Here is an 18,220-nt window from a genome sequence, read left to right on the forward strand (position 1 = left end):
CATTCAGAAATACTGCGTGAAAAGAAAGCACACTTCTCCTTTCTCAGCCTGCAGGAAATCTGGATTGGGTTGAGGCAGACCGGTCTGAAAAAACACACTCAAGAAACAGAGGTGGCCCGTTGGCATCCTCAGCAGCTGTGTCTCCAGATCTGCCCGCTCTCAGCTCAGCCAAAGCACTGCCAACAACTGAAGCCCCTGGTGCCAGGCAGATGGTCACAGGATTGTCAGCGGACCCTGAGAAACCTCAAACATGCCCACGAACTCCAAAAACATCTATGCTGACTATATGGTTTCTGCTCGCTTTGTGGCTGTCCAGACTTCCTAAGTTCTGTTTGTGTCTCTGTGTTTGTCATAGCTGGGAGCCCAGCACTGATCTTAGTAATCACTACACATGGAAATCAAGTCAAATATCTCTAAAGGGACAACTCAAGTGTCTTTCCTGACTACATCTGGCCTTTGTGAAACCCGTCTTCCCTGTTATTCTTCCAAAACCTATTTCCAAGACCACGTAACTTAGCACTTAGGATTGTTCTGTCTTGTAGCTCTGGTAAACTGCTTCTCATTACAGTGAATCTTGACACAACAATTCTTATGGTATTGTTAGCACCTTGAAGGTGAAGGCTTTGGAGTTCCTCAGGCTTGGGTTCCATCCCAGATCTGCCACTTCCAAATGGAGTGACCTCAAACGAACCACTTTGCCTTGAGCAAACTTAATCTCCTCTTCTGTAAAATGTGAATGATAATAACAGCTATGGGGTCATTGTGATGATTACGTGAGGTAGTGTACATGAAATAGTTAGTGTTCAGGTAAGTGCTCAGCTGGTCATTATTGTTGTTTCAGTAGTGGTGGGGGTGATGATGGTGGTCGTGGTGATGGTGACGATGGCAGCATCTAATATTGTTTATAGAGCCTGTTGCACTCAGGACATTTTTGGCCAACAATATTTCCTTAGTCCACATTTGGTGATTGATTAACGCTAATTCAGAATGGAAATCAAACCTTCAACCAATTGCTGGCTGCTGGCCGAGGAGGGACTGGGGAGGAAAGAAGAAGAGGGCTGACAGAGCATCTTTGCTACTGGAATAATCCTTGGTATGGGTGCTATTGGTTGCGTACCCAATATCCCTTTACCTCTTCTTCCTTGCTCATAAAATCCTGGCTTTGTTTTCTGTGGCAATGTGCCCAACTGAATACTTGTATCACAGGATCTTGCAGCTAGGGATGACAAAATTATACTGTTCTGACTGAGGAGGTTGAAGGGGAATTCTGCTGGGTTTCTGGGAAAGATTTGCCCCCTGGAGAATGGGGACAAAGGTGGCTAGTACAGTTATTTTACTCCTTATCCTGCCTTGAAAGTGCAAATGATGTCTAGCGGCAGAATCCATCTTGCGACTGTGAGGCAACAATCAAGAGACTCACAGACACACCTTCTAACATCATTCCTCCACTGGCCCGGTGGCACAGTTGTCTACTTCTGGACGTCATGGTGGAGAGAAAAGAAAATCCCCATTCATCCAAGTCACTGTAGTAAAGTTGTCCTTTATTTGCAGCCTCAACCATTCCTAATATATAACCTTCCTGCTCTTCTCTGACAGGAAAGGAAACCCTGGAAGCCCAATCGAAAAAACACATTCTCCAGTTTGGCATGAATCATATGCAGAAATGGCAGCTGTACGCTTCCTCTACTAATGCAATAACAGCACACAAAACCATGGGAATAATAGCTAGTAGTAATAGCTGACATGATTTGAGTACTTATTCTGGGTCATATGTAGCTTATTACTTGGCACATAGTAGGCATTAAGAGAAATATATATATATATATATATATATATTTTTTAATTGAGGTAACATTGGTCCATAACTAAGAGAAATATTTTATACTATAGCGCAAAAGTATAAATGATAAATCACATACTCCTATCCACAGCTCCACCAATGGCTTATCATCTTCCTCCCCCACCATAAATTTGTTTCACATACTTCCTTATCTCTTTCTGTAAATGGGAATGATAATAACTCCTACCTCACAGGGCTGTTGTAAATATTAAATGAGTTACTACCTGTAAAGAGCTTAAAACACAACCTGTCACCTGGCATGTGCTCAGGGTATGTTAAGGATTATTATTATTGGGATGTGCTAGGCCCTGTGTTGAGTGCTTTTCTCACATTATCTTGGTGAGATTAACACAGGGACAAATGGCTGGGTGATTTTGATCAAATCCATTCCATGTTCTGGAGGTCATTATCCCCGTCTGTAAAATGTGGATTTAAGACTAAACTGGTGTTTCCTAAACTCTTGATTTAAGAACCTTCTTGATTCCTGCTACATCACAATTGCCTGTGTTCTTTCTACTATCTTTTTAACCTAATATTTTTCTTCAATTTGAGTCACTGTTTTTCTTTAGCCTCATCCCAAGCAATAACATCCATGGATGTTATGGATATATATCAGTGCTTCTCAACTAGGGGGGATTTTGACCCCCAGAGAACATTTGGAAATGTCTGGAGACACTGTAGTTGTTCCAAGTGGGTAGTGATGATACTGGCATTAAGAAGGTAGAGGCCAGGGGGCTGCTAAATATCCTATAACGCACAGGACAGCCCCACCACAGAGAATTATCCAGCTCTCGAAACCACTAGTGCTAAAGTTGAGAAACCCTGATACACACACACACACACACACACACACACACACACACACGGATTTGAATACTCTTTAAACAAATATATAACCATCTTTAAAAAAAAAAAGATTATCTGAGTACCATGTAAAGCACTCTGTGTATGTTCAGGGGCAAGGGTACCCAGTGCTGGGAATCCCCTGATAAGCTGATTTCTTAGTCTTCCTCCTCTACAACTCAGTGAAGTCAAATTGGAGACAGCAGGTTATTTCTCTTATTACTAAGGCTAAGAAAGGAATTTCTTCAGAAACAAAACCTCATCTTTGGGAAGAAAACAATCCTCATTTCCAGTAGTGATAACCATCGCTGTGTTTACCTGTAGAAATAGTCTGATTTTCCAGAGAACATAAACCAAAGGACTTTGAGATACAACCACCTACCTGGAGCGATGTGACCACCACTGTCTGGTCACCCAAAGCACATGCCAACAGAGGGACCTCGTGTTTCCTGCTAGAGCAGTGACCTCCGCAGTCTCCCCACTCTGACCTGTGAAGCATGGTGGTCACATGCATGATACTCACATAAGCAGAGCCAGAGTTATGATTTCAATTTCCCTTCTGTCTCTAACACTCAGAAAATTCCAGTGTAATGCCAGCGAGTTCATTGACCATCCTCAGCTTTCAACAATGACAGGGGATATATTATTTGCAATTGATTGCAATTGATCCAGAGTCCCAAGACTCTGTTCAGGGAATTCCTCAACCAGGAGTTTCCTAAGCTGGAGCCACTTATACATCAAGGTGAGAAACTGTGATAAGGAAGACCGAGACAGAGCCAGGAAAGTGATCTAGAATTAGTGCTATGTTTTCTACACTGAGCTATAACAATGACACATGATGCCTTTCCGGCACTTTAAGTACACAGTTCAGACTTCATCCTCAGCACAATCGTGGGAGGTTGTTAGAAAAAGATCTGTACTCCCCATTAACCAACGAGAAGCTGAGTTTGGGGAAGGACCACAAAGCAAGTTCTTTAACTCCATTTCCTTGATTCCTAATTTGCTGGCTTTCCACATACTCTGGGCCAGCCTAACAGACAATCGTCCTCCGAGTGATGCTCCCCCCACCCCGAGCCTTCGCCTCCTGGAATTGGCGCTGGGGAATAGTCTTCTAGATTGAGTCACTTAGAAGTAGAGGCATTAGTTGGTGCAGCTTATACAAGGCCTTTCTCAGCAGATTTCACATCCTTTCGATGATTTGGATAAATTGAAGGATTTCTGGGAGGCCACATCATCTCAGACCCACATACTTTCTTATGTGTATTGTCACTCACAACTATACCCTCCTTGTCGAGGTCCTCAATATAAGTGATTTTTGCTTAATTGGACACCAATGTTGGGTCAAATCTCTAGGCCTCCTATCCCTCTCTTAGTATGCCTGGAATTCTTGGGCATCACTATGAAGCTTGGATTCACTGGAGAAGACCATGGAGAGGCAGGGAAATGTCAGGTTACGACTGTATTAAGGACATTCCTAGGAGGTGACCGTCTACTGCAGTTGCAGAGCTATTCAATTCACACGCTCCAAATAAACAACGCGCATTCAAACCTAGCTATTTGTAGTCTCTATTTTAGATTTGGAAACCTGTATCATTGTGAGCCCCTTAGCTTCACATCCAGCCACTGCGGGCTTGTTGCTTTCTCTCAAGTTGAGGAGAGGAGAGCTAGACGGAATTCCTTTGCTAGGTACACCTGGTTGCACAAGCTCAGGATGAAGCTCCGCACTTTCTTCTCCAGATTCTGGTGTTGACGTAGACAGTGGTGGGTGGTGGGGGCGGGGAGCTGGCACAGAACCCAGAAGGGCAGGGAAGACTGAAATCACACCTCGCGTCTCTCCACAAAGGTTTGATTCTCTTTATGAGTAGGATCCGCCAATCCGTAATCAAGGGTTAATTTCACAGCTCACTGCTTCATCTAGCATAATATCCATTCAGACTAATTAAATCTGTCTAATAATGTGAGTGTCTTTGTCTTTGTTCTTCCCCTTCTTTGTTTTACACCCTTCACATCTCATCTCCAGAACCGCACGCCATCACACTCTACTTGACAAGCAGAATCCATCCCTAAAATTAAAACATTCCTGACCTATGTACAATGACAAGGCAGGCGAGCTTCACGGTGCTCCGGCCCATGAAGGGAGCTGACACATTTGTTTTTAATTTCAAAAGAGTAGAAAGTGAAGATCTGACCCCGTCAATCAAGCGCCTTGACAAGTTTAATCATTGGTGCCCCACAAAAATCACGGCTAAATAGGAATGCAAATACTGTATCACAGGGCTCTTATAAATGCTAATCAAGGAGAAGTAATCAACTGACAATTTCACTGATCTCTTTTCTGAAGAAGTCACTCAATTCTCTGTCTCTGGGCCACAAAGAGAAGACAAAAAGACAAAAGGGATGGATGAGGTTCCCCCCAACCTTCCTTTTATTTTTCCTTCCAGGACATTTCTTTTTAAAGCGAGAATTCGTTCTTTTGATCCATCGTTGAACTTTAAAGCAAAGAACTTACGCAGTTATATGTCAAGTGTACTTTATTATCAGGAACCCGGGCCGGGCAGAAAACGCACCGAAACTTCCGCTAAAATAAAAACCATCATTTGTCTTCGTCATTAATCTCTTCTCGAATTCTCTTATATCTTAGAAGTGACTGACCTTCTCCGTCAGAGGGGGAAAGAAAAAAAGTTTTATTAGTAGTTGAAAATCTGAAAATTGTGATCATTGTAATTTGAAAAAAAAAAAGCAGAAAATTCCTTTTTAAAAACTTTAATCTGGGGTTCACGAAGAATTAATAACCACCAAGAAGTTCTGGGCCAAGTGTCTCTGCCCTCGGCTTGGATGCTGCACTATGCTTAGGGAGAGAAGATAGAAATTGGAGGCGTATTTTTCAAGTCCTGTTTCGCACAGGACCTGAGACCTTTCTGTTTCATAAACCTTCTAACCTGAGGGTTTTTTCTTTCTTCTTCTCTATTTTATTTTTTTAACCAGGAGGTCTTAAAGAAATTCCAATTCACTAGTTATTTTTCACTGTAAGTGTCCATTTCATGGAATCATAGCAGGAAAAGAAAAAGCCTTCACTGTTACTTCATTTGTCCTTCAATGTTTATCGGGCTATAAAGACAGAACATTCCAGAAGTTCAGGTATTGGCAGATTAATTCCTGTAGTGCTAACCAAAGCGAGTTACAAATATCTAGGGTGGTCTCCTTCATCTTAAGGACAGAAAAGTGAGAATTTACGGGTTTTTAGGAGACGGTAGAGTCTTCCTCTTTGGTCTTGTTCAATGTAAGAGGTACATGAGCCAAGTCCAGCCCTCTGTCTGTTCTTGTACGGCTCATGAGCAAAGAATGGATTTATGTTTTTAAATAGTTGAGGAAAAAATGAAAAGAAGAGTATTTCACGATGTGAAAAATTACATGAAATTTTCAAATTTAAAAATTCTAATTTCAGTGTCCATAGATGAAGTTTTCTTGGAACACGGCCATGCCTATTCATTTACATCTCCTCTACGGCTGTGTTCATACTGCAACAGCAGAATTGAGTAGTGAAACAGAGGTCGTATGACTTGCAAAATCTAAAATATTTGCTGTCTGGCCCTTTCCAGAAAATGTTGGCTGACCCCTATTTTATATCATCATGGAAAGTTTCCTAGGTCTTCACTGTGCCTCAATTTCCCCAGTCATAGATATTCTTTTTTTTTTCAACAGCTTTAGTGAGGTATAATTGACAAATAAAACTGTATATATTTTTAAGTGTACAATGTAATGATTTGATATACATATACATTGTGAAATGCTCACCACCATCAGGTTAATTAACACATCCATTACCCCACTTAGTTACCTTTTTTGTGTGTGTGGTGAGAATGCCTAAGATCTATTCTTTTAGCAACTCTCAAATATACAGTACAGTGTTATTAACTACAGTCACCATGTTGTACATTAGATCCCCAGAATTTATTCATTTTATAACAAAGTTGGTACCCTTTGACAAGTATCTCCCTATTTCTCCCATCCCTCAGCTCCTGGTAACCACCATTCTGCTCTGTTTCTATGAGTTTGTCTTTCTCTGTCTGGCTTATTTCATTCAGCTTAATGTCCTCTAGCTTCATCTATGTTGTCGCAAAGGGCAGAATTTCCTTCTTTCTCACCGCTGAATAGTATGTCGTTATACGGACATTTTAAATAAATGAACACCAGTGAAGATGCCTCAGGTTTTTCAGATGTAAATTTGTAGTTTACTGGAGAAGGATGGGCTTCCTTCCAGTGAAACGAGCACCTCACTCACCTAGTTCTAGACCTTGGAGCATCTCTTGCTTTCTCCTGCTCCTTCTGCTGCCCCAGGGTCTGAGGACAGGCAGATTCTCTAAGTGACAGAGATTTGCAGTCTCCCCTTGTGGGGTCAATCACGGAGCCTCTGGTGCTGCTGGCTGCTCCTCTCCTTGTAACACTGCTTCAAATTAAGATCTAATTCATTTTGGAATAATAACGGGGCTCCAAAAATAGAACCCTGACAATAATAGAAAAGGGAACACTGCTCTATATTTCTGTTCTGGTGTATAGTCCCCGAAACCCAGTGTGGTGGAAGTGACAACGCGTGTGCCGGGAAACAAAGAGACTGGTCAACTTGTTGCCCCAACAATACTGCAGCGGGAAATCACAAGAGATAATATTTCTTTCTGCCAGACATGCCCAGGTATTTAAGATCTCTACACACACATGTATTGTGTTTTTTTTTTTTTTTTTACATATTTAAATAATAGTTATCCAGAATGTTCTCAATATTTTCCAGGGCAGTTTTATTATTCTCATTTCATAGCTAAACTGATTTTCCTTGGGTTAGGGCAATGATTCTCACTGGGGGTGACTTGGCCCCCCTGCACCCCGTGGGGAAGGGGGAGAGGGAGTCCCGAGTACAAGGAGGGTGCTGGGGACATTTGGCAATGTCTGGAGACATTTTTGGTTGCCACGACTTGGGGAGGGTGCAGAACTCCTGGCATCTAAGGGGCAGAAGCCAGGGATGCTGTTAAACATCCTACACGTATCCTACAGGCCAGCCCCCACAACAGAGAAATATTTGACCCCAAATGGCAATACTGCTGAGGTTTAGAAACTTTCAGTTAGGGAAGTAAAATAGTGCAGGGTTATCAACTTTGGTGCTAGACAAACCTGGATTTAAACCAAGGTTTCATAACCTTGCCACTATTGACATTTGGATTGGATAATTATTTGTAGTAGGATGAGGGGCTGTCCTGTGCAGTGTAGGGTATATAGCCGCACCCCTGGCCTCTACACACTAAATGCCAGCAGTACCACTCCTCCAGTTGTGACAATCAAAAATGTCTCCAGATAATGCAAATGTCCCCTGGTGGTCAAAGTCGCCCTATGGTTGAGAACCACTGATTTAAACTGTGAATTGGTTACTTACTGGCTTGATCATTTCAGACAGTTATGGACTCCGTCAAAGCATCAGTTGCCTAACTGGTCAGAGGGAGGGTGAGCCAATGAACTTTTCAATGTTGCTGTGTGGATTAAGGGGCGGAATGAAGTGACATACGCAGCTTCTCAGAGCAGTCTCCAGAGCAGATTGACATTGGGAAATTTTCTTAAAGCAGTTGGTGATGTCTAGAGAAAACTCTGAAAGAAGGAAAGGGTGTGGAATTTAGTGAGGCCCTAGTCTGAGCTAAGTGGGCACTCTTGCTGAAGCCTTCTCCATTTTCACAGGTAAGGACGCTGAGGCTCAGAGAAGGTATATAATGCACGCAAGGCGCCCCAGGTCGAAAGTTCTGGGGCTGATGTTCAAGCGCACCAAGGTCCAAATTTATACTTTCCACAAGAGGCAACACAAGGCTTTGGGTTTCCAACCTGGCTGTATGCCTTTCTGTGTGACTTTGGGTAAATTACTGCAACTTTTTAAGCCTCTCTTTTCTCATCCGTAAAATGGGGCTAAGAATGCAGCAAGGAGTTACACAGGGAATAAGAGCTGGCCCAAAGCAGGAACTCAAATTACTACTAAGTGTAGGTATTACTTCCATTCTACGCTCTTAACTCTGTGCCATGTTGTTCCAGAAGTCCTGACTATAAATGGAAGGAGACTTACTTTTTTGAACTAAATGTGAATGCGTTCAGGGGTGATTAAAATAAGTATATTTTACAAGTGAATAAATAAGGTTTTGTCCTTTGCCTCCCCCCAGCATTGCTTCCTATCCTTTGAACTCTAGATCATTAGGAGGAAAGCCCAACCTTTGAAAATTAATCCTCTGCAATTGGAAAATGAGAGGCCTGACTGGCCGGTGTGTATGCGGTGGTGGAAGTCAATTCATTCTAGCTCAGAGGCCGCTTAAGGCTGGGGTGGTGGGCACATGTGGGTGTACCTCTGAAATTGGATCAGCAGGGGGTGGCTCTGAAGAGTTTCCAATTCCTTTCTTCTTGAGAAGGTGTTGAGAAGGGACAAATTACTGAGTATTTTTCCCTTTGTCTTATCACCGCTTCTTTCCTTTAAAACCGCTCGGATCTGGTAAGAATCATTTTTGTGCCCTCATCATATGGGGCTGACAGATCACAAGAGCAGGGATTTGGAATAGCTCTGTTTCATTCATTCCCCAAAACTGCCCCCTGGAAGGTTTGGGTCACTGAGTCCCGAGGACAGAGTCAGCATCCACACGCTGTGATCCTTCCTCGCCTGCATTCACTGCTTTGTGGACGTGATTTTTGAAGTGGAGACAGTGGGTCTCATCACTGCTCCGTCTCCAGCTAGATCTAGCTCAGTGTCTGACTTAGTAAGGAGGCACTCAATGCATGTTTCTTGAAGGGTACAACACGGGATAGAGAATAAAGAAACTGTACACCACTGTAGAGAAAGGGCCCTTAGTTTAACCCAGTTTCCCAAATTGGTTTCCATGGAAACGGAGCGCTGTAGGATGTCAACAGGTGTTATGTGAAGAGATGGCTGTGTAGTCAAATATGTTGGGGTGAGACTGGACTAAACAAGACTCTACTGCAGGACTTCTCATAGTCTTTCTTTTTTTATGCTAATAGGTAATACAAACACTAAAAATGGGATATTCAGAATGCAGTATTGCAAAACGTAGGGGATTTAACTTTTTCCAATGAGCATCTTATGGCATTGGTGTTCTGAGGAATGCAGTCTGTGAAACTTATCTCTAATAGGCTGACTCGCCTCTGGGGCACTGAGGCCATTGCCATTTTCCTCTGCTTGGAATGTTCTTTCCCAGCTATCTACACAGCTCACTCTCTCATCTTCCCCATCTTCTCAGTGAGGCCTTCTCTGACCTCTATTTCAAACTGAGCATCTTCCTGCACCCAAGACTCCCTCTTCTCCTTTCCTGCCAACATAGACACTTGACTCTTCCTGCGTGGCCCTAAACATGTTATGTGTCTTACTTTCTGGCCTTACTTCCCCTCCAGAGCGTGAGCTCCACGAGGGCAGGATGATGTCCATCTTAGGCTCTCTTCTACAGAGCAGCACCTGGCCCTGGGTGGGCACTTAATAAATAAATTCTAGTTGAATAAATGAAAGTCTAAATTTATGAACCTTTGCTTTACACATGGGGCAGAGACCCAGAGAGGGCGGCAGTGAGTGGATCGTCATTGCATGGTGACATGAGTCACCAGGCTCAGCGTGGTGCTGTAGGAAATCAGCGTCTGGGTGTCTCTCAGGCCCTGGGACAGTGTGCATCCAGCAAGTAACAACCACACTCTCTCCTCAGCAGCTCACATTCCCATGTTTTTTGGGAGTAAGGGCAGATTGGCATCCAGTCACTCACTTATTCACTCACTTATTCTCCCTGTGATTAGAACCATACATCAGTGATGATGATTTTACTGAGGGCCCACAGCACAGGAGGCCTGTGGTTAAGAACCCAGGATTTGGGGTCTAATAAATCTGGGTTCAAGTACTAGCTTTGCTCCTATCAAAGTGGGTAAACTTGGGCATGCTGTTTAACATCTCTAAGCCTCACTTTTCTCACCTGTAAAATGGGGATAGTGATAGTGGACCTTCCTCTTAGGGCTGCTGTGAGGATTAAATATTTATGTAGAGAATTTAGCACAGTGTCTAGTACACAGCAGAAATTCAGTGCATGGTGGAGATTATTATTATTAGTAGTATATACATTATCTCTCACCCTCATAGCAGGCCTCCAAAGCAGACCTTCTGTTCTGCAGAGGAAGAAATGAAGGTCTAAAGTGTTTAAGTGGCTTCCTCAAGGTCTGGCAGCTAGTTAGGGCAGCCCAGATTTGCACTCACATCTACAGGACCCCAGAGACCACCCAGACACGTCTCACCCTCTCACCTGCAGTGAGTCTAAGGAGGCCAGGTCACAAGTAGAACAAAACAGTCCGGTCCATAAACTGCCTGAGACAACTGATTTTTCCCTCCTGGCTCCAACAATTAGCTGCAACTTTCCAACACGTCTGGCTTTTTCTCAAGTTGTTACTCACCAGTAATCTGGTTTACTGTACAAGATGGGTCATTCTTTGGCAGAAAAAAAGGAGCTGACTGGAGGGGCTAGACGACAGAGGAGGGTAGCCTCAGAGACTTATATTCCGGCCTTAGAGGAGGTAATCAGAGGCCTCACCCACTCAAACATCCTCTTAGCCATCCTAGCCTCGCTCACTTCCTTCTGGGTGCCCATCTTACTGTTGGTGCCTTTGGCAACTGGGCTGGGTGGGGAGGGATGGGAAGGAAAAGACTTCAGATTCAGGGTAATCTCTTTGAGAACCCGGGAGTCCCTTACTTTTGGCACTGACTATAGTCATTCGGAAATCCATATGAGATCGTCAGGCAGCGTCAGGCTAATCAAGAGGGCTGTTTCATGAAGCTCTCTGAGAATCCAGGACCACTCTAAGGCTCCTTGTCTCACATCAGAAGAAAGGGGAATATTGAGGAATATTGAGAGAGGCCTCCCCGACCCATTTCAGAGCACAAACTCAGAATGGTAACACACCGAAGCCAGGCATTTCCACCCACTTCTCTCTCGGCGGTGCTGCTTGGTAGAGTTATTTAGGCCTCTGTTTACATGTCTCCACAGTAAGGCCTTTCCTCGCCATCCTAGTTAAGGGTCCACTCCATCGGAAATTTCCTGACAGGCTGAGCTGTGTAATTAGAATATATTACAAAGGGAAGCTCTGTAAACTCTTGTCAAGTATTTTTTTTTTAAATGTGTGGAATACCCTCAGGGACATTTACAAGTGGTCCCCAGTACTTGGTTCTTATCTATCATCTTTCCTTCTACAGCCATGGTTCTCAACTGGGAGATTTTTGCTTCCTAGGAGCCATTTTTGATGGTCATGTAGAGGAGGAGAGGGTACTACTGCCACCTAGTGGGTGGAGGCCAGGGGTGCTGCTCAACATCCTATGATACGTAGGACAGCCCCCATGAGACAATTATCCTGCCCAAGATGTCAATCATGCCAAGGTCGTGGAAACATCTGCACAAGAGTTTTCAGTTTGCTGTCTTCAAGGGTCCCCCTGAATCCAGTTCTGTTCAGAGATTCTCCAAAGGACTGGACCAATGGAGACAATGAGTGTGACTCAGAAAAAAAAAAAAAGGTTCACATTTGGGGATGCAGTTCTAGGGGTGTGCCAGCCAAAAAGGAATCAATGGATTATTTCTCTATATGATGAAAGGACATCCTATTATAATTATAATTCACATTTATACATTGAATACATATTTACGGGGCATCTACTATGTTTTCTGCATGATGCTAGATCAAGGGCCCTCAAACATTTTCTTAAAGGGCCAGATAGTAAATAGTTTCGAATTCGCAGGCTGTAGGGTCTCTGTATCAGGTGCTAACTCTTGCCATCATAGGGCTAGGGCAGCACAGGTCATATGTTAATGAATGAGTGTGGCTGTGGCCAGTAAGGCTTTATTTACAGAAACAGGTGGTGGGCAGGATTTGGCCCACTGGCCTGGTATGCTAATCCCTGTTCTAGATGTTTTAAGGCCACAGAGATAGAAAGAGCCAAGACTCAGCTCTCAAGGAGCTCACACTCCCGGGGAAACTTACAAGTGAATAAAACCAGAATATACTACGAAGAAATGAGGCCAGACGGGCAGATTTTCTGGATATTGTTATTATGTCCAGAGCCCCTGGTATTGTCAATGAAGCACGTGTTCTTTCCATATCTGGACCCCCATTGCTCCACTTCCCACCATCATCACCGTGACGACCACTCAGACTTCCAGCAAACGTCCAGAGCGCATGCCGGGCTCTGGCAGGGCCACTGAGAGCCTTTGCTCTCTCCTCTCTGATCCCCACTGCAACTACCAGTGATCACAGTGGACCCAGACAGCCTCCTGCCTCCACTCCTGTCTCCACCCATCTGCCTGTCACGTGGGCACCAGGGTAAGCCTCCTACCCTGCAAATCTAACCGTGAACTCCCTGCTTAAACCCTTCCCTGGCTCTTGCCCTCGCGGTAGTTGTTGATTTCATGTTGATGTACACGCGCGCGCGCGCGCGCGCGCACACACACACGTATTGAAATAATTTAATTATTTAGCCTTTATTTCAAAATGTCAATATAACTAAAAGGTGCAAATAGTTGTCAGTTAAATATTGTCTGCCTTCTCTTAAATCTAGACTTTCGCTTGTGTCTCCTGTTATGGTGGTGCCAGAGCGCGTCTGTTTGTGTGGGTGTATACACGTATACAAACACACACGTATAATATATACATATGCACACACAGATATATACACACATATCACGTTGTTTCACCATAATGTACTTTGTCTTTGTTTATCATTATATTATGCGGTTAAGATACTACACAGAAGGGGGAATTGTAGAGGTAGGTATAGAGAGATAGTATCTGAAAAACAGTTTTAGGATAAAAGCAGCGTTATTCAGGAGGCCCATGTGAGAAGGTTGTGTGGGTGGGGGGTGCATGGGGACCGGGATGGGTGGAGAGCAGAGGAGGGAGCAGAGAATATGGAAGGAAGCTGTGGGGCCCAAGCCACCGTTGGGGGCACACCAACCAGTACGACCTGCAGCTTCTCTAGAATCAACTATAGTGATAATTTTATCACTGCATTTTTTAATTTTTTTCCTCCCACAAGCATTTCCCAAGCTGTGCATTGGACTAAAAAGATGAATCTTAGACAATAGCCAGCCTGGCATTTTGCTGATTTTTAATGTGTTTATTGTGTAAGTCATCAACAGAAGCCTTAAGGGCTTTGGTAATGGGGTGTGTTCAAGACGAAAGAAAAAGAGAGAGAGAGACAGGAAAGATATTTTCTTCTCTAGGTGTTGTTTTCTTAATTTGCGTAAATGACAATAGTGAACATCTTGATTCACTGCCACCTTTCTAAAGCTTGCAGTTGGAAATCAGCCACCATATATAATGGTAACCCCTATTTATGTGTGACAGGCCCTGTCCTCGGCGCTTTACAAACATCATCACAATCAGCCCTCTAAAAACCCTGAAGAAGCTGTTCCTGTTCATCTGGAAAAAAAAGAATGAGGCACAGAGAGGCGGCGTTTCTTGTCTCAGGTCACCCAGCTGGGAAGTGGCCGAGTCAGGGCTTCTCACAGACCTGCCCTACTCGGGAGCCTGGGTTAGTTCTCAAAAGCAGCAGGCTTATCACCAAGGTAGATCAAAAAGATCCACGTGGAAATATGAGTTTACGAGCCCTGGCTTTATGTCCACTGCTATTAGCCACTGAGCTCAGTCCTGGCGTTTTCTTTTAAACAAGATTTTTCCTGGAAAAAAAAAAATAGCACAAGAACTTGGTAAAAAAAAAATCCAAACATCACAAAGATAAAAAATGCCTTTCCAACCCTAGTGCTCATTTCTGATCTTTCCAGAAATATTTCTACATAGATAAACATAAGTGTGTGTATAAATACACACAAACATATATGATGTTTTAAAGAAACAATTTTGTTGGGTATAATTTACATATTATTTTTAACTCAAAGGTAAATACTATAGACATGTCCATTAAATAATAAATCTTGTGGTTGTTCTATATCAACACATAGGGATTTACTTCATGCTTTTTAAAGGCTGCATTGAATCTCCTGGTGTGGAAAACTAAAAAATGCATATGCAATTCCAATGGGTGGAAAATATCCCATATTTAAATAGTGCTTAACCTATACTAACTCATTTAATCTCCCACATATCATGTGAAATAGGTACTTTAATAGTCCCACTTCTCAGATGAGGACACTGAGGCATAGGGAAGTGAAGTGATTTGGCCAAGATCGCACAACTTGCAGGTGGTGGAGGTAAGATTCAAACCTGGTGGGTCTGGCATCAGAGTCTGTGGCTCTAATCATTGCCCTATAGGTGCAGGCAATACCCTTATGCACATGTCTTTATACACATGCCCAAATACATGTAAAAGATAAATTTCCAGCCATGAACTTGCAGTTTGAAGAGAATGAATACTTAAAATTTTGTCAGCTATTGCCAAATTCCTCCCTAAAGAGGTAAAATCATTTACACTCCTATCAACAGTGCATGATGCCGTCTTTGAAAGGGTTGCTTCCTTTATTAATACATGGGATAAACGGAGTGGACTCCTGTCTTAACAATGAGAGTGTCTCCCCTTTGGACAGAACAGAAGCCACCCAAGTTCATCTTGAGTGACTTAACTGTCTTGAATTCTTCGCCCTCTGGTAGAACAAGCGCATCCCGTAAGCCTCTCTCCGTGTTGCCCCAGCGGAGAAGTCACGTTTGCTAGCTGCCTAGCGACCCCACCAGCACACACATAATTACTCTTATGGTGCTTAGTACTGGCCAGACACCTTAGCCTCTTGTGACCATTGAGTCACACTAATTAGCTGATGGCGTAAGAGGATGGGGAAGGGAGGGGATGATGTAGAAGCAGAGGGCTGCTGGCACAGGGGCTACACCATGCCTAGAAACAAGCAGTGGCTCATTCTGGATGAACAGAACATTTGGCGTGTGGAAGATCAGCTGAGGTCATCTCATTCCCCACCTCCCTCTAGGTGGCCAAACCTACTTGTGCAATTAACATGGAATGCCCTGGCTTTGTATCAACAGAGATAAGGTAGAAAAAGATAGAGGAAGAGAAATACCCTTTATCTCAAGTGTTGCTTGATACCAGAGGCCTCAAACTGTTGGCTGGAGAACTACATATATATTTTTTTAACTACATAGGGTATTTGAAAAATCTGGCGTGGTTGCCAGTAAGTTAAAAATCAAAAAATTTCACATAATGGGGCCGGCCCAGTGGCGCAAGTGGTTAAGTGTGTGCGCTCTGCTGCGGCGGCCCAGGGTTCCCCAGTTTGCATCCCTGGCGCCCGCTGATGCAGCACTTGTTAAGCCATGTTGTGGCGGCGTCCCATGTAAAGTAGAGGAAGATGGGCATGGATGTTAGCCCAGGGCCAGGTGGGGGGTGGTTAAGGGGACGTCTCAGCCTGCCTCGGGGGACAGAGAGCCCTGGTACCAGACTCCCACCCAGGAAGCTGGAGCAGGTGTGGCTGGGGTGTGCGGCCCGCCCAGGGCAGAGGCCTTCTAACTGCTCAGCTGACACCGCAGGAGGAAGCTGCTTGCTAGGACCAGCCTGACCTCTGAGAATGTGTCCAGGGAGTGGAGGGTGAGTGTGTGTTGTGGGCCATGCGGGGGTCAGAGCCTGTGGGGTGGTGCTGAGGCATCTTGGATGGGGTTGTCCCTTTGCCAGGGGACATTGATACCTGGGAGCAGAGTAGAGATTCACAATTCACCACCTGGGAGACAGAGGTGTCGGCCTGGATCAGAGAACTGCAGGAGAGAGGGCCCAGAGGAACCGTTCAAATAAGCCATGAAAATCCAGGAGTTATGGACTGAATGTTTGTGTCCCCCCAAATCCATACGTTGAAATCCTAACCCCCAATGTGATGGTGTTAGGAGGTGGGGCCTTTGGGAGGTGATTAAGTTATAAGGGTGGAGCCCTCGAGAATGGGGTCAGTGCCCTTAGTAAAAGAGACCCCAGAGAGGGCCCTCTCCCTCTTCCTGTCTGTCATGTGAGGATACCAGGAGAAAAGAGCCAATCTGCAACTGGGAAGAGAGCTCTCACCAGAACCTGACCATGCTGGCGCCCTGGCCTCCGACTTCCAGCCTCCTGAACCCTGAGAAGTAAGTTTTTGGTGTTTATAAGCCACCCAGTCTAAGTCATTCTGTTATAGCAGCCCGAGCAGACTAAGACGCCAGGAGATAAGGAGTTAGCTTTTTTCTGGAGATAGATGGTGGTCATGGTTGTAGAACAATATAAATGTACTGAATGCTGCAGAACTGTACACTTAAAAAATGGTTAAAATGGTCAATTTTGTGTTATGTATATTTTACCCCAATAAAAAATTAAAAAAAGAGTCAGCTTTAACCATCGGCCTGGAGCACAGACTGGGAGCCACCCAGCCAGGGAACTCCCTTCTTGGACCGTCCCTTCCTCAACCGCCCACCTCAACCCCCAGACGTCGGCCCCTGGAGGAGCTGAAGCTCCTATCAGATGGCTGGGGGAGCCGGGAGGAGAAGTAGAGAAGAATCCAGCCCCTCCCACCTTCCCACAGGAGGCCTCCAGCCCAGAGCTAACTTTACAAAGGCAAGGAGGGAAAGGGCGTTCTATCTTCAGAATCATGTCCCTGAGTTGAGTCTTAAAGTGACTGCAGGCCCGTCTTCCCTAAGAATTAGCAGAAGAGTCTTGGGTTGGCTAACATTTTGTCCAAGAGCAGGGAAAGTTTACTCCCTCTGAGTCTAAATGAAGAAAGAAGTAAAACGACGCTTTGTTCACCATTCAGGCGATGTGCCCACTCAACAACGGGTGACATGTTTTACCATTTATTTAACGCTTATTAAGTGTGGGCCCTTTGTTAAACGCTCTTGCCTGAATCAGTTCATTTCATCCCGTCTATGAGGTAGGTACTATGATTAACCACATTTCTAGGGTGAGGAAACAGATTCAGAGAGGTTATGTAAGTGCCCTGGGGCCCCCAGCGGGACCTGGGGTTTGAGGCCAGGCCTGTCGGATTCTAAAGCCCTCCGCTTCACCGCTGTATCCTGATGGCCACCAGACAGTCAAGACGCAGGGTTGTCTTAGGAACCAAGACTCCTAAAGTTGCCTATCGTTTTTAGGGAGATGATCATGGTTTCCTCCTTTTACCTCAATTGCTGCCAGGTCTGGATGAGTTGAGTTTGGAGACCTGCTGGGACTCAACATCTCATTAAGAAGGTCGAGGGAGGTCAAGGGAGGTGGAGGGGAGACCCAGGCCGTGGTCCTTTCTATAGAAGAACTTCAGGTCAAGTGAAGCCTCCACTTACTCATCTGTAAAATGGGCACAGTACTTCCTATCTTATAGCAGAAGATGCCTAAAAAGTGCTGAACACAGTGCCTGGCACAATGAAAGTGCTCCATAAATGACAATTCCAGTAATATTTGACTCAGGGCAATAGGGGTCACGGAACATTGAATTACAGCTCATGTTAAAGTGTTTTCAAAACTGTACCAATGATCAACATCACACATTTTAAATTCTCACAAATATAGCAGAGATGATCCTAGATACT

The 18,220-nt window shown here is 44.4% G+C and overlaps 1 protein-coding gene across 2 annotated transcripts in view; it reads right to left on the bottom strand.

Annotated features, from left to right (window-relative positions):
• TSHZ2 (teashirt zinc finger homeobox 2) overlaps positions 1-18,220 on the bottom strand; it is a 439,977-nt gene that overhangs the window by 36,795 nt on the left and 384,962 nt on the right. The window lies entirely within an intron of this gene.

This window comes from Ceratotherium simum, chromosome 21 (assembly GCF_057802395.1).
Source record: "Ceratotherium simum simum isolate JZ-2026a chromosome 21, ASM5780239v1, whole genome shotgun sequence".
In the NCBI taxonomy this organism is placed as follows: Eukaryota; Metazoa; Chordata; class Mammalia; order Perissodactyla; family Rhinocerotidae; genus Ceratotherium; species Ceratotherium simum.